The 16,137-nt window shown below is 42.8% G+C and overlaps 1 protein-coding gene and 1 non-coding gene across 3 annotated transcripts in view; both read right to left on the bottom strand.

Moving 5' to 3' along the window:
• The window catches only part of SGPP2 (sphingosine-1-phosphate phosphatase 2), a 140,978-nt gene that overhangs the window by 61,205 nt on the left and 63,636 nt on the right, over positions 1 to 16,137 (bottom strand). The gene's annotated exons all lie outside the window — the stretch shown is intronic.
• Positions 5,202 to 5,306, bottom strand: LOC114671575 (U6 spliceosomal RNA). The gene has a single exon (XR_003721614.1). It is a non-coding gene; the product is annotated as a U6 spliceosomal RNA (small nuclear RNA).

The raw sequence follows: 16,137 nt of genomic DNA, 5'->3' as shown, positions 1-16,137 counted from the left end.
ATACATTGATTCAAAGCAATTATTACCAGGAACTTGACACCTTTGTCATTTCACCATAGGAGCAGCCCTATAAGTGGGTCTCACATGTCCCTTGAAGGTGAATTTGAATACTGAAGGAAAGTGAACCTATATAAATAAATCTATGCTCTTAATACTTTAAAACAAGAATTCACCATGCTCTTTCCCCTTTATTTTAGCCTATTAAGGCTTTATGTGTTATGTGTTTGAAATATTTAGCCTATTAAGGCTTTATATATTATATATTGGAAATATTTCATAACATATTTAATAAAATTTAAATTCATCATCATTTTAATATATAGTTTTAGCTACAACTGAAGGACTTTCTGATCACCCCTCGTCCTTAGCAACAGTGCTCTTGATTTTTACCCTTTTTGGTTCTATTATTTGGTTGTTTTTCCTGAATGGGCTACATAATCTAAACAGAGATCTTTTTACCAGGAACATACAGTTTCAGTATTTCCTTAGGCCTCCCAAAGCTGGATATTCCATAGTAGGTGATTAGAGTAAAAGGATAGTCTAGGTGATGTCCTTAGAATGGGTAACTTTTCTTCAATTAGAAATAAACCAGTCATATATTACTTAACAATCAGCTTTAAACAAAGACCTAGAATACTTCAAGTTCTTATTTCTTCCTATTCATATTTGTAAAAGGCAATGCAACTCTCTAATTGAAGCAGTGTTAAAGGGTAGAATTTCATACACAGTGTAAATGTTCTCTCAGGAATGGTGCCATTTCCAGTACAAACCATTCCTGATGTTAGCCTCCAGGATGAGCTGCCGTTTCCCCCAGCACTGCTGACTTTAGCAACAGCAAGTTAGAGCTTCTCAGCATGGTGTATTGATAATAAGCAGCTGCTGCCTTTATCTAAACCATCACTTATATGTGTACCTGCTCAGGAACAATTTAGATGTTAGAAATCAACATTGTGAACAGTAGCCTATCTATAGCACATATTATAAAGAAATATAGGTTGAGTATCCCTAATCTGAAAATCCATAATCCAAAATCCAATATCTTTTGAGTGTTGACGTGACACTTAACGGAAATACTCATGGGAGTTCTTCACATTTTAGATTTTCAGATTAGGAATGCTAAATGCAAATATCCTGAAATCTGAAAAACTCTGAAATCCAAAAAAATTTGAAAGCCAAAACACTTCTGGTCCCAAACATTTTGAATACGGGATACTCAATTTGTATGGAGTATGCCTGGCAGTAATTCAAGGACAGCAATAATCTTTACCTTCAAAGGATCCTGGCTATCTTCAAATTACTCCAGAAAGTCACTCTGATTTTTCTCTCCATAGGTGTAACAAGAAGGGATGGGGTTAGGTTAAATCTAAATTATAAACTTATATAATTTTCTCAAGGCACTGTAATGTATAGATCCTGATTCCTGATGGCTTAAAAAAGTTTAATTGGGCAAATTTCCCAATTCGCCTAGGCCAATTTCTTTACTTCACACGTATTTTACAAAACCAATTCAATCACTTGTATTCTATGGGTGTGCCTAACAAATGGCAAAATTTGTGAGGGTGGCATAAGGAACATCTGTCCAGACTTTTCTTAAAGCTCTGGTCATTCTAGTGGTACCCAGGTAAACTTGTGTTTCACCATAAAGATTGAGAAAGTATTTGTCTTAAAAATGCTAATCATAAAAACAAATATTTTTACCTGTCTCCTCCTACCGCCACCATCATCAAAAACCCAAACCCTTAACAAAACAAAAACAACTCTGTAGACTATTTGGATTTTTCTAATATGTCTCACAATTGGGGTGGGGGACAAGTTTAGTTGAAAAAAGCATAGATATTAAAAGTGAGACTCAGGCTCAGTATATCCTGGAGTAGAGATCTAGCTTCAGAGAGTATCTATTCTTAACTTACCCTGAGACAGGAGAAACGTGAATGCACCTCACTCGCCCGTCCTTCTATGGCAGTGTCTGTTTATGAGGAGGTCTCCTGATGAGGTGAGGTCAGGTCTGCCATTTTGCTGACCAAGAGTCTGATTTTAGGCTCAACATCATTAACATCAAACACCTAATTTTTCAGGCAACTGCCCACTCTCCTTACACATTTGGTCAGAGTCGGGTCATTTCAGGTTAAGCTCCTGTAAAAAGATGGCTGTTCAGGTTTGAGAACCTCCCTATGTAGTGAGCTGTTAGAGCTGGGTCTAACATAATCTAAACAGAGATCTTTTTACCAGGAAAATACAGTATCAGTATTTCCTTAGGCCTCCCACTGAGGGTCACCTCAGTGGGTCTGTCACAGGTTTTTGTTCTTAATAGAATTCAGAAAAGATCTAAGTGGTGATCACTCAAAAGAAATAAGAAAGATTTATTTCTGAAGAGATTAAAGACTCCAAGAGCCAGCCAGCAGCAACCTCATCTGTCTAGGTTCGGAATGACAGTCACTGGCCTCCTCTCCCATGAACAGTTAGCTGGACTGCAGGAAGGAAACCTGGATTTATGAGGCAGGCTCAAGTGACTCCTGCTCAAGCCCTAACGCACTCGTGCACTTGTCCTAAGGGTCCTTGGTTGAGAAAGCCCAAGGGTCACAGGTTTTCTGTTTGTCTGAATTTGGTTCTCTTTACAAAAGACCAACTCTCCCCACTTTTCTTATGGAGGCAGGTAAATTAACGTTGAACCAAATGGTGATAAGAACAGCAGATGATTGTCCCCAAACCCTCAGGTCTGAGCTCTTTGTCTCCAAAGGCTATCTCCAAAGGTTCTATTTCCTCACGCTAGAACAACTGCACACACGTAGGGGGAAGCACCATTTCATGGTAAGATACTTTGCTACGAGGCAGTCCATGAGCAAACTGAATTACCAGTTAAGATGCTTGGAAGGAAATGGAAAGCTGAGGAAATGCATGAGCATAAAAACTCAATATGAAGGCTAACAAAGTTATGGGAGCCATAATCACAGGATGCAGGGAAGAAAATTCACTTAAAGCAGACGATGCCAGTTTTCAGTGAGGATGCCCTGGATATGTGTCTGCTAATCTAGGGGAACAGCCAAATGGACTCTTCCATTTCTTCACACAACATATGTTTCCATTCTCAGTTTGACATCACAGGCTATTGCTATCCACACTGGAAAAGCCAATTTCATACTCTTTCCAAACAACTGCCAACACGGCGACCATTAGCAGGTGGCTTCCAACAATGTGTGGCAAACTAGGTCCAAAGTCTAGAGAACCGAGTGCATTCTCTTCTTAAACATCCTCAAACTGGCTGTGTCTCTAACAACACCCCCACTTACTCCTCATTGCTCCCTCCCTTTTTTCTGGTTATTGCTTCTCCTCCTTCAAAACTGAAAACGGAGACATCCAGCTGGAAGTCAAAATCAAGACGGTCGTGACTGAACTGCTTCCCTCCGTGCTTCCAGCCCCCACTCACCCCTCCATCCCAGTGGTGCACCATCACCACCACTGAGAACCACAGTCTCACATCTCACTGTGTCATAATACTGGCTCCAACTTTAAGATGTAACCTCTCTCCTAGGAAATTTCTCAACCTTCTTCCTTATGTGACAGAGTATCCGAGCCCTGAAGCTCAGGTGGTGGCTTTCATACCTCTGGGATGAACACCACTCAGTCAGACTCACTGAAAGAACAATTCTTTTGACCTTAATGCATAATTCTTCCTGCTGGTAACGCCCTTCTGCCAATCAAAGGGTTCAGCTGTACTTCTAGTCAGGCCCAAGTGAGAACTTAACGTTGTAAGTTCCAGTCCAGAACACTGGCAACTGGACTCTTTGGGCCCTTCTGCCTGGGGACCTCTGGTCTAGTCAGTTCCATGGAAGGCCTCATTTAGGGTAATCATGAAGACATTAACATTTAGAGCTCAACCACAAACAGGCAACTCACCATCTCCTTAATGGAAAGGTGCTAAAAACTCACATGACACTGAATTGGAAAAGCTTCCAGCCCATCATCTATGGACATTGTTTCCTTTTCATTTTGTTTGCAATGATGTCTTTCCTAAAGACTGTCTTTCCTCCAATGCCCCAACTTGTGTTTCCCCCAATGCGCCCTCTTTTCTGCTTCCTCCTCCTTTTTGGCAATAGGCTTCATTATAAGGTTTCTCCCAGGTAGGAAAGAATACGCTCTTGTGCCCTGGGGTTAGATGACTCTCCTCCGGAAGAGCCAGTCTTTGAGTAGGAGGGGAGAAGAATCCTGGAGTCCTCTGCCTGACGCCAGTTCACTGCAGGAAGCAGGGCAGCAGGCTGGCCGAGCACAGGAAAAGTGTAGGAGAGAAGGCAGGGAGCCATTGATTTTCCAGTTGGCCAGTGAGTGATTAACTCTGCTCCATTAGGAGGGGCGGTTGATCACACCAACACCTCTCAAACCTTGATGCAACCTCCCCATGACCCTTTTTAATGAGAAAGGCTTGGCTGGAGCCTGTCAGAATCTGCCTTCAGGGCGAACAGGCACATCCCTCCTCTGTGCAATGCCCACTTTCCGCTGTAAGGCTGAGGTTCAGCAATGCTGACAATGGAAGTCTCTTTACAGAACCCGTGTTTGATGAAATGTCTTACCAGATTTGAATTAGAGCACATGTTTTGTTTTAAAGATGAAAAGACCAATTCAAAGATGACTTTGTACTTTTTAAAATTTAGCTATCTTCTCAGAAGGAGTGCTTGCTGGAGTATTTAGACTTCTGAGAAACACTGGTTTCCATATGAACACAGAAATCAACCGGAAAGGATGATGATACATTTCAAACATTCTGGACTCGCCATAAACAATTTAAATAGGAGTTATAAGTAAATTTTAAGTAAAGTCAGTCCTGTACCCATCTCCTCTGAAAGGCCTTCTCTGACCACCTTACTTAACGCGGCATGCCTCTTGTCACTCTCTCCTCATACCCTATTTCTGTTTTTCTCATACAACTTTATACCTTGCCTGTATTTAGACTACATATTTTTATTTTGTCAACCTCATCTTCACCCTGAGTGGATGCTCTGCCTTCGTGTGGCCCAGAGTCTGGAATAGTATCTGTCTGTTTAAGTGCTCAAAATTTTTTTGTTGAAAAAAAAAAATTCATTCTTTTTTTAATGAATGAATGAATGATGCCTGTTGAGATTCAGTGATCCTTTAGTAATTAATGTTTTCTTTGGGCCGGGAGACCATATTGGCTTCTCCAAATGTCCCAGATATATTGGCTGCCGTGAAAAAATATGGAATGCTCCATGAATTGACGTGTCATCCTTGTCGAGGAGCCCTGGTATTCTCTGTATCATTCCAATTTTTAGCATATGTGCTGCTGAAATGAGCATAGTAATTAATGTTAATAGCATCATAGTATACAGAGTTGAGAGGCCCCCATCCAACCTCTGCTTATTACATATGAGAGAACCCAAGTCTCAATCAGTGAAGTGACAATCCATGATCTCAGAGTGAGTTGACGGTTGAGGCAACGCTGAACTCAGGTCTCCCAAAGGGGCTACACTCTCTGCAATTGCAAAAGGTGACTGAGAAGGGGTCCTATGTGAAGCAACCCAGGAGCCTGTGTTCTCCTGGTAGCTTCTAGAAGAAAGTCATTTCTACCTTTGCTGAGTCATATTACCTTCTCTTACTCCTCTACAGGATAAGCTTTCTCCTGCTTTGAGATTTTCTTGGCCTGGGACTCTCTGCCCCAGGGCCTCATGAGGCTGGCTCCTCATCCGTCAAGACTTAAGTTCAAGGAAACTGGCACAAAGTGCCCTTCCCCAACCACTTTCTCTAAAATAGGTTTCTGCTCTTCTCTGATCATGTCCTAAACAGTAATTGTACATTATTTAATTCCTGTATTGATTACTTGTTACTGTCTGTTTTGCCTACATGTGAACCCCAGAGCAGGATGGAGTCTGTCTTGTACATTGCTTAATCTATACCACTTGGCATAATATTTAGCACATAGTAGGCCCTTGCCAAGTGTTTGTTAAATGAATGAACAAATGACTAAATACATTTAAAGGTTGTTGCTCACCAATTATAAGGTTAAGAAAGAGATTTCCCAGGTGCGGTGGCTCACGCCTGTAATCCCAGTGCTTTGGGAGGCCAAGGTGGGCAGATCACTTGAAGTCAGGAGTTCGAGACCAACCTGGCCAATATGGTGAAACCCTGTCTCTACTAAAAATACAAAAATGAGCTGGACTTGGTGACATACACCCATAATCCCAGCTACTCAGGAGGTTGAGGCAGAAGAATCAGACAATCACCCGACCCCAGGAGGTGGAGCTTGCAGTGAGACAAATTATTGCACCATTGCACTCCAGCCTGGGTGACAGAGCAAGACTCCGTCTCAAAAAAAAAATAAAATAAAATAAAAAAAAGAGAGAGAGAGAGAGAAGAGATCTGATGCTGTTTTTAAAAAGCAAATAAAAGTTGGTTTCTGGTTGAAAGACTCCTGAGCAGTTCAGGAATGTGTAGAATTTCTATTTTCATCCTGCAAACACCTTGAGAGAACCTTGGCCAAATTTGTTTCCCAACTTTCCATCAGGGCTAATGGGGAGCCATTCCATTAAGACGGAAACAATTCCATTTTAAAAACACCTCTAGGATGCTACTGTAGTACTGTACAGATGTTCTCCATGTATCTTTACCATCCTGAACTGCAATGACCTCTTTACATGGGTGCTTCTGTAGGGGACATCTCTTAAATCACCTTTGTAAAAATAGCCTTTATTTATGTTACCCAATATTTATTTATTGAATTGCTGCCAGATGCTAGGTTCAAGAAGCAAGAAGAAACCAACAGGGAGGGAATACAGATACAGGAGGCAGAGTGGCTTTTCTAGAGATGATACCCTGCACTGAGACTTAGCAGGAGTAAAGGGGGTGGCAGGCAGGAATGGTGAGAGCATGAAAGGCAGAGGAACACCAGGAAAGGAGCACAAAGTAGAATACGTACCTGTTGGATATGTAAGGGATGGTGGGGGGTCTCACCAGAGACAAGAACAGACAGGGGAAAGGGCTAGAGGTGGAAACTGAGGCAGAAGTCTGACTGTGAGAGGCCTTGTAGGTAAGTTTAAGGTGCTTAGACATTACATGTTTTTAAAAGTTCATATTTGCATTTGAGATAGATCACTAAATGCTGTGGGGACGATGGATTTGAGGATATAAGAATAGCTCGAGGGAGACTGATGAGAACATCTACTGCGATCGTGCAAAATAAAGATGGTGCAGGCCTAAACGGAGGGAATGTTTCCAGAAATGTTTGGAATACAAAATTACCAGTGTCCGGACGAGGTAAGCCTTTATTAAAAGAATAAATGCAACAACCCTGGCTCCCTGGAGAATAAGACTCTTCTTACTACTTTGGAAAGCGTCTCAATCTGAGAAGTGAAGTCCTCATGGACGGAAACTGTTTTACATCTTTGTTTCACGTTGCCCTGTGTTAAGAGACACCTCCGCAGGCAGGCACAGGTACTGTAGGGTGGAACTCTCCTTTATTTATTATCTTTGTCAAATAAAAAGCAAATCTGGATTTAGGTAAGGAGAGACGTCGTTCGAAAGGATTCTTGCATGAAGGGAGTGGGGACACTATATGACACGGAGACCAAGAGATCTGCAAGTGTCTCGAGTGTAAAGGAGGAATGGGCTTTTCTATTACTTAGAGAAGAATGAACAAGGCTCAGGAGAACTGGATGTGGGGAAGTGAAATGGAAGGTGAGGGTGGGTCACGATAGTAATACCATGTGTACCCTGACGTCAGCCTATTCTCAGAAGGGGCTGTGTGGTGAGGGTGGGTCAAAGTTCAGGGGTCTACAGATGGCGAGAAACTTAGTTTGGTCAATTCAAGGTGGCAGGTATTTTGTCCAGACTGAGGGGGGGGGACAGAGTTCAGCTAATCATTTTGAGCCAAAGAATGGGAATTTGGAATCCGTGTCTAGCCTTGTCACTAATAAACAAGGGAGGCATCTGTGGGTCTTATCTAAGCCACAGGGAGAAGGGGGGTTCCTTGTAGTAAATCCTTTCCTGGAACACAAAAAAGGGTGGGAGGATTAACTTCATGGTTTCTGTTTTCTAGCAGCATAGAGAGCTCAAGTATAATTCAACAAGGCCATTTTTCTTCCTCTCATTTTTAAGCCAGGAGATCTTGAGGATATTTTCTAACCAGTTTTTCCTTTGCAGGAGAAAATTTGAATATAAAAGGACCTTGGTGCAAATAGATTTTTTTTTAATTTTTATTTTTTTGAGACAGAGCCTTGCTCTGTTTTCCAGGCTGGAGTACAGTGGCATGAAAACGGCTCACTGCAGCTTCAACCTTCTGCGCTCAGGTGACCCTCCCACCTCAGCCCCTGAGTAGCTGGGCCCACAGGCACATGCCACCACGCCTGACTAATTTTTTAATTCTTTGTTGAGATAGGGACTCACTTTGTTGCCCAGGCTGGTCTCAAACTCCTGGTCTCAAGTAATCCTCCCACCTCAGCCTCCCAAGGTGCTGGGATTACAGGAATGAGCCACTATGCCTGGTGAGGTGCAAATAATTTAAAGTACGCTCTGACACTCTGACATTAGCAAACTCCTTCAGGTTTTCAAACCATCAGCAACTTTTTTTTTTTTTTTTTTTTTTTTTTTTGAGACAGAGTCTCGCTCTGTCGCCTAGGCTGGAGTGCAGTGGCGCGATCACTGCTTACTGCTACCTCCGCCTCCTGGGTTCAATCCATTCTCCTGCCTCAGCAACTCTTATGTTTAAAGGGAAAGTTAAAGAGAAGCCTCCAGGAACTTTCTGAGAGACTGATGCTAGCCAAGGCCAGGACTTCTAGCACAGATGAAAACACAAACTTCTTTTTAAAATGAAAAGGGGGAAAAAAGAGAGATACAGTCTTTGGCAAATGTTTAAATCCTGCTCTCATTGGCCCCATATATCTTACAGTGACTAGTTATACAATTGTTTTGGAGGTAAATTTATGCTCTCGGTTAACTCCCCTTACAGAAAGCCTCATGCCAAGATTTTGGACACGTATGTGACTGTGGACCACAGTCACCACTTGGTGACAGTCATGGAATTGCACGCGCAGGGCCGAACTGGCGCCCTTGGCACATCTCATATGAACACGTAGTTATTCAGTGAAGACACAAGTGCAAGTTGGGCAGCCGTGGGCTGGCAAGGTGACATGGGAGACCACCGCTGCCTCCTCCCAGCATTTCCCTGACTAGTCAGTCTCATTACCCATTTCTCTGAAATTTCATAAGGAGTACATTTGCTCATTCGTGAACATTCTCTGTATCTCTACCGCCTACAGTCCAGCCTTTTGGGCCCTTTCCAAAACTCTTCATTTCCTCCTGTCAAAAGACAAAATTACCACAAATTTAGCTTAAAGATTTTTTTAAAAATCTTTTTTCTTCCCAGTGCTCAGTGCAGCTGGGATCCTTTGAAAATCTTAATTGGCTTCATTTGCGATTCTAGAATTGGGCAACACTTCATTCCATGAAATAGAAGGAGTGTCCCAATGGGTTCAGCAGAGGAGGCTGGTTTTACAGACAGGGAAGGGCTGAGGAAAGCCAAAACAGGGAACAAAAAGCAGTTTGGTAGTTTTGAAGTTACTTTCCTTGAAAGGTGGGAATAGGGAAATAGAACAATAGAAAAATAACTGATTAGTTGACATCAGGTTGCTTTTTTATAAGGATTAAAACAGAGGGAAATTAATTATTTTGCCCATTGAGACTGGCCTTTATGGCTATTCTCTCTCTCATCCTCCTGATTTCTCAGAAGGTCAGATCAACAGATGAGCCTCGATTTGGTGATGTGGAACTTTAGCATGAGTGACTCCATTTTGGTTTGGTCTGTTGGGTCAAACCAATAGCCTCCTATAAATGTTATGTAACACTTCAAAGAGATCATTTATTTTAGGCCTAACAGTACCATGAAGTAAAAAGAGGGCTGGCTTGAGAATGAGCTCTGATGTTATTAATGTCTCACTGTCAGTTTCATCATACATAAATGTAGATATTAATGCTTTACAAAATTAATGTTAGACTTAGTTAAGAATACATTTGGGCTGAGTCCGGTGGCTCATGGCTATAATCTCAGCACTTTGGGAGGCCAAGGCGGGAGGACTGCTGTAGCCTAGGAGTGAGAGACCAGCCTTGGCAACAAAGTGAGACCTTGTGATATGGTTTGGCCCCTTTGTCCTCATTCAAATCTCATCTTGGATGGTAATTCCTGTAATTCACACATATGGAAGGTGGGCCCAGGTGGGAAGTAATTGGATCATGGGGGCAGTTTCCCCCATGCTGTTCTCATGATAGTGAGTTCTAATGAGATCCGATGGTTTTATAAGGCAGTTTTCTCTGCTCTTGCTTCCTCTCTTTCACCTGCCACCATGTAAGGCATGCCTCTTCCCTTCCCGCCATGACTGTGAGTTTCCTGGGGCCTTCCCAGCCATGCAGAACTGTGGGTCAATTGAACCTCCTTTGTTTGTAAATTACCCAGTCTTGGGTAGTATCTTCATAGCAGTGTGAAAATGGACTAATACAGTAAATTGGTACCAAAGTAGTGAGGCACTGCTACAAAGATACTTGGAAATGTGGAAGAGACTTTGGAACTGGATAATGGGCAATGGTTGGAACTGTTTGGAGGGCTCAGAAGATGACAGGTAGATGAAGGAAAATTTGGAACTTCCTAAAGAGTTGTTGAATGGTTTTGACCAGAATGCTGATAGTAATATGGACAATGAAGTTCAGGCTGAGGTGGTTCCTATGGAGATGAGGAATATCCTGGTAACTGGAGCAAAGGTCACTCTTGCTATGCTTTAAACAAAGAGACTGGTGGCATTTTGCCCCTGCCCAAGAGATCTGTGGAACTTTGAACATGAGAGAGATTATCTGAAATTGGAACTTACGTTTAAAAGGGAAGCAGAGCATAAAAGTTTGGAAAATTTGTAGCCTGATGATGCCATAGGAAAGGAAAACCCATTTTCTGGGGAAAAATTCAAGCTGGCTGCAGAAATTTGCATAAGTAACAAGAAGTCAAATTCTGATTGCCAAGACAACAGGGAAAATGTCTCTAGGGCATGTCAGAGATCTGGGCCACCCATCACAGGTCCAGAGGCCTAGGAGGAAAAAATGGTTTAGTGGGCAGGATCCAGGGCCTCCCTGCTCTATGCAACCTCAGGACTTGGTGCCCTGTGTCCCAGCTGCTTCAGCTCCAGCTGTGGCTAAAGGGGGCCAAGGTACAGTTCAGGACATTGCCTCAGAGGGTGCAAACCCCAAGCCTTGGTGGCTTCCACGTGGTGCTGGGCCCGTGGGTACACAGAAGTCAAGAACTGCGGTTTGGGAACAGCCATCTAGATTTTAGAGGATGTATGGAACCACCTGGATGTCCAGGCAGAAATTTGCTGCAGGGGTGGAGACCTCATGGAGAACCTCTGTTAGGGCCATGGGGAAAGGAAATGTGGGGCTGGAGCCTTCACACAGAGTCCCCACTGGGGCACTGCCTAATGAGTCTAGGAGAAGAGGGCTACTGTCCTCCAGGCCCCAGAATGGTAGATCCACCAACAGCTTGCATTGTGTGTCTGAAAAAGCTACAGGCACTCAATGCCAGCACATGAAGGAGCTGCCCAAGGCTGTGGGAGTACACTCTTACAATGTGAGAAATGGAGTCAAAGGAGATCATTTTGAAGCTTTTAAGATTTAATGATTGCCCTGCTGGATTTTAGACTTGCATGGGGTCTGTAGCCTTTGTTTTGGCCAATTTCTCCCATTTGGAATGAATGTGTTTACCCAATGCCTGTATCCCCATTGTATCTTGGAAGGAAGTAACTTGTTTTTGATTTTACTGGTTGATAGGTGGAAGGGACTTGCCTTGTCTCAGATGAGACTTTGGACTGTGGAATTTTTTTATTAATACTGAAATGAGTTAAGACTTTGGGGGACTGTTGGGAAGGCATGATTGTGTGTTGAAATGGGGGGATGTGAGATTTGGGAGGGGCTGGGGCAGAATAATATGGTTTAGCTCTGTGTCCCCACTCAACTCTCATCTCAAATGGTAACCCCCACAATCTGCACCTGTCGAGGGAAGGACCAGGTGGGAGGTGATTGGATCATGGGGGAGGTTCCCCCCTTGCTGTTCTTGTGATAGTGAGTTCTCATGATATCTGATGGTTTTATAAGGCAGTTTCCTCTGCTCTTGCTCACTCTCTCTTACCTGCTACCATGTAAGATGTGCCTACTTCCCCTTCTGCCATGATTATGAGTTTTGCCTCCCCAGTCATGCAGAACTGTGGGTCAATTGAATGTCCTTTGTTTATAAATTACCCAGCCTCAGGTAGTATCTTTATAGTAGTGTGAAAATGAACCCTGTCTTTACAAAAAATTAAAAACTTAGCCAGGCATGGTGGTGCCTATCTGTAGTCCCAGCTGCTCAGGAAGCTGAGGCAGGGGGATGTCTTGAGTTCAGGAGTTTGAGGCTGCAGTGAGCTATGATCGCAGCACTGCACACGAGCCTGGGTGACAGAGTGAGACTCCATCTCAAAAAAAAATGCATTTGGAAGTGCTATGCCATCTTAAATATTATTTTTAGAAATAATAACTGACTCATGGTTTCTAGGGGTGAAGAGCTGGCATGAGACAATTATTACTGGAGTACAATCATATCATCTTACTGGGCAAGCACATTAAAATCTTCTTTTACATGTTTTACAGACTTAGTGGCACACCCAGACACAGTTTAGGAAGAAAGTGTTGCTATAGATAACTAATGAATTATGCTCGGGGTTACAAGACCCCCAAACCAAAAAACTACAAGTGGAGACGTAGGCTTGATGAATCTATAAGAATAAAAGACTCAGAAGCTGTTTTATGAGATGCCTTTAAAAACGTTACTATGGCTCATGCCTGTCTTCCCACTCATATCAACCTCTACTGTTCAAATGCACATAACTGCTGGGTGCAGTGGCTCATCCCTGTAATCCCAGGACTTTGGGAGGCCAAGATGAAAGGATTGCTTAAGCCCAGGAGTTAGAGACCAGCCTGGGTAACATAGTGAGACCTTGCCTTTAAAAAAGCAAACAAAAAAAATATTAGCCAGGTGTGTTGGCTGGTGCCTGTGGTCCCAGCTACTTGGTAGACTGAGGTTGGAGGATCACTTAACTCCAGAAGTCTAGGCTTGAGTGAACTGTGATTGTACCACCACACTCCAGCCTGGGCAACAGACCAAGACTCTGTCTCAAAAAGAACTCAAAACAATAAATTATAATCTTGGAATTTTGGGTTGCTAAGGCTGGTAAATGTCCAAGTGACTCCATAAGAGTATTAGTCATTGCCTGGGTTTTGATTTGAGTGCCTGTTCCCCTCAGCTTTTAGGATGATCTCACTCGGAAAACTCCTGTTCCACTTACCAAGTATATTTCCTGAACCAGGGTCCATCCCATGCACGGTTCTTTATATTTTAATCTTAAAGGTGACATACTAAAAAGGTTCTAGGTGGTTTTGTATCTCCTGCATAAAAATTTATAAAAATATGTTTCTCATGAATGTGGAAACTTACTCAAAATTAACATCCGCAAGGGCTAGATATAGATGAACACACCCTTAAATGCATCCTTTTAGGTAGCCGAAATGTTTTAAACAAAGGCACCTGGTTTTCTGCAATTCAGGCTTTCATAGAGTTTTATTTTTTATTTTATTTATCTTTTTTTGAGACAGAGTTTCGCTCTTGTTGCCCAGGCTGGAGTGCAATGGCATGATCTCGGCTCACCACAACCTTCGTCTCCCGGGTTCAAGTGATTCTCCTGCCTCAGCCTTCTGAGTAGCTGGGATTACAGGCATGCGCCACCATGCCCGGGTAATTTTGTATTTTTAGTAGAGATGGGGTTTGTCCAGGTTGGTCAGGCTGGTCTTGAACTCCTGACCTCAGAGGATCCACCTGCTTCGGCCTCCCAAAGTGCTGGGATTACAGGTGTGAGCCACCACACCCAGCCCACAGAGTTTTAATAATTTCATCCTTTTGGTGTTAAAGACACACCCTTTTGATTGCCCTGTAGGACAAATAGTCAACCATCCTTTGTAGATTAGAAGACTTTTTTTTTTTTTAAAAGCTCAGTCTCTAACATACATTCTAAAAGCTTTCCATGGTATAAATTTAGGTTTAAATTTCTAATTTCAGCCTCCAAAAAGACAAAGGCCTGAAACAACCTTTAGCTTGTTTAAAATGCTTACCCAAGTCAATGAGCCCTGATCTTTTTTTTTTTTCTTAATACATTCTAATTAACAGCCAACATATAGTCCTTGCTGGCTACAGAAGAAATGGAGACTTTTAGTCCATCACCTTGTGTCTATTCCTTCACGCTAAATTTCTTTTTCCAGTTATGTAGACAAACATTGAAAATTGTTCAACTTCTATTTATTTTGCAGAATTTGTTTAAGAAACCCTTGAGGGCTGGCTTGGATGGGCTCATCCTGCTGGCAGTAGTGCTACAGGTATGCAATTACTTGTAGAATTTGTAGTAAATGCAAGGTTTAATGTTCTCCTTTGTCTAGATCCTCAATTATGGCCTAATAAAATAAATCAGCTCTCTTATTTTACTCATTTAGCCTTTGTTTGTTTCACCAGTGTTAATTTAAAAGGAAGCCAGCTTACTGCTGCTCACAACTTGCTAATTTCCAAGTTAGAGTTTTTTTGGAAAACCTTCAGAATGTCATTCCCCAACCGCCAGAGTCAAATTGCTATGTATTCAAAAAGCATTTTCAAATTGAACAAAACATTTTCCCCCTCTCTGATTTCAGTGTCTGTGAATGCCAGAAGAAATTTAATTTTAAAAGGAACAAAAACCTAACATCTGTTTCTAGTTAAATCTGAGTATATGCAATGCAAACAATGAATTTATATGCGTGTCTATGTTCGTACACACACACACACACACACACACACACACCCACCCACCCCGAAGCTGAGAGTAAGACTTGTATGTTTGATGTTCTTTATGCCTTTTTGCCTGGACTAGGGGAGCCCTGAACTCACATGGAATTCCATACCCTTTGGGCTTGTATTTGTAAGGCCACAGGATTCCTAGTGACTCAAACTTAGGATAGGTTCAACCAGTATCTCCATAAGCAGCAGTCCCCAGCCTATTTAGCACTAGGGACCAGTTTTGTGGAAGACAATTTTTCTACAGATAGGGGCTGGGGGAAGATGCTTTTAGGATAAAACTGTTCCACCTCAGATCATCAGACATCAGTTAGAGTCTCATAAGGAGTGCACAGCCTTGATCCCTTGCATGCACAGTTCACAATAGGGTCCGTGCTCCTATGAGAATCTAATCCCGCTGCTGATTTGACAGGAGATGGAGCTCAGGCAGTAATGCTCGCTCACCCGCTGCTCACCTCCTGCTGTGTGACCCGGTTCCTAACAGGCTACGGTACCAGTCCATGGCCCAGGTTAGGGGACCCCTGTCCCTAAGGACCCCTCTCACAGAGGATCATTAACAATTGTGTCCTCTCCCTATCATGGGGGACCACAAGAAAATTGGTAGAAACCAACCCTGTCAGTTGTGTGGAGGTTACCCAGGAGAGATTTTACAGGGTGCAAGGTAAATGCAACTGATAGCAATAATTTAAGCACACATTTAGAATGACCCTGTAAGGCAGATGCACCTGAATGCATGTTCTGAGCTAGGGAATTCAGGAGTGGCCAATGTGCAGATTAGTTTATTCTCTATGATAAACATCTGAGCCGCACTCCTGTCCTGTGGAGTATGGGCTGTACAGGGGATTGAGGCCCTGAGTAGTGTTAAATGAAGGTTGCCAAGCGGAGCTCTTCTTTATTGGTGGGAGGGAGGTGGGTGTTAAGTGAAATGCTGTAAAAACTGTATGCTATTTGCAAGTGGTTGCAGATTTTCTGTCCAGCCCACCACCACTGGGTTGCGTGGTTATGTTGTCCAGCCTGCCACCACTGGACTGGAGGAAGAGGAATATGTTGCCAGCGCACTGCCACTGGACTGTCTCTCCTAGGCAAGCCCCTAATAAAATCCCATGTCTTGTTTGCTCACTCCGGGTTTCTTCTTTGGTCTCTTGAACCTGGTGTCTTCTCTATGGAGGTTAACAGGGGTTTGGCACAACATACGGCAGATGCATGGTTGAAGCCATGGCGTATGATGAAAAAGACTAAATATCCTGTAAGAT

Source organism: Macaca mulatta, chromosome 12, assembly GCF_049350105.2.
Source record: "Macaca mulatta isolate MMU2019108-1 chromosome 12, T2T-MMU8v2.0, whole genome shotgun sequence".
NCBI lineage: Eukaryota > Metazoa > Chordata > Mammalia > Primates > Cercopithecidae > Macaca > Macaca mulatta.
Note: the sequence above shows the minus strand (reverse complement) of the source record. Positions and strands in the feature narration are given on the sequence as shown.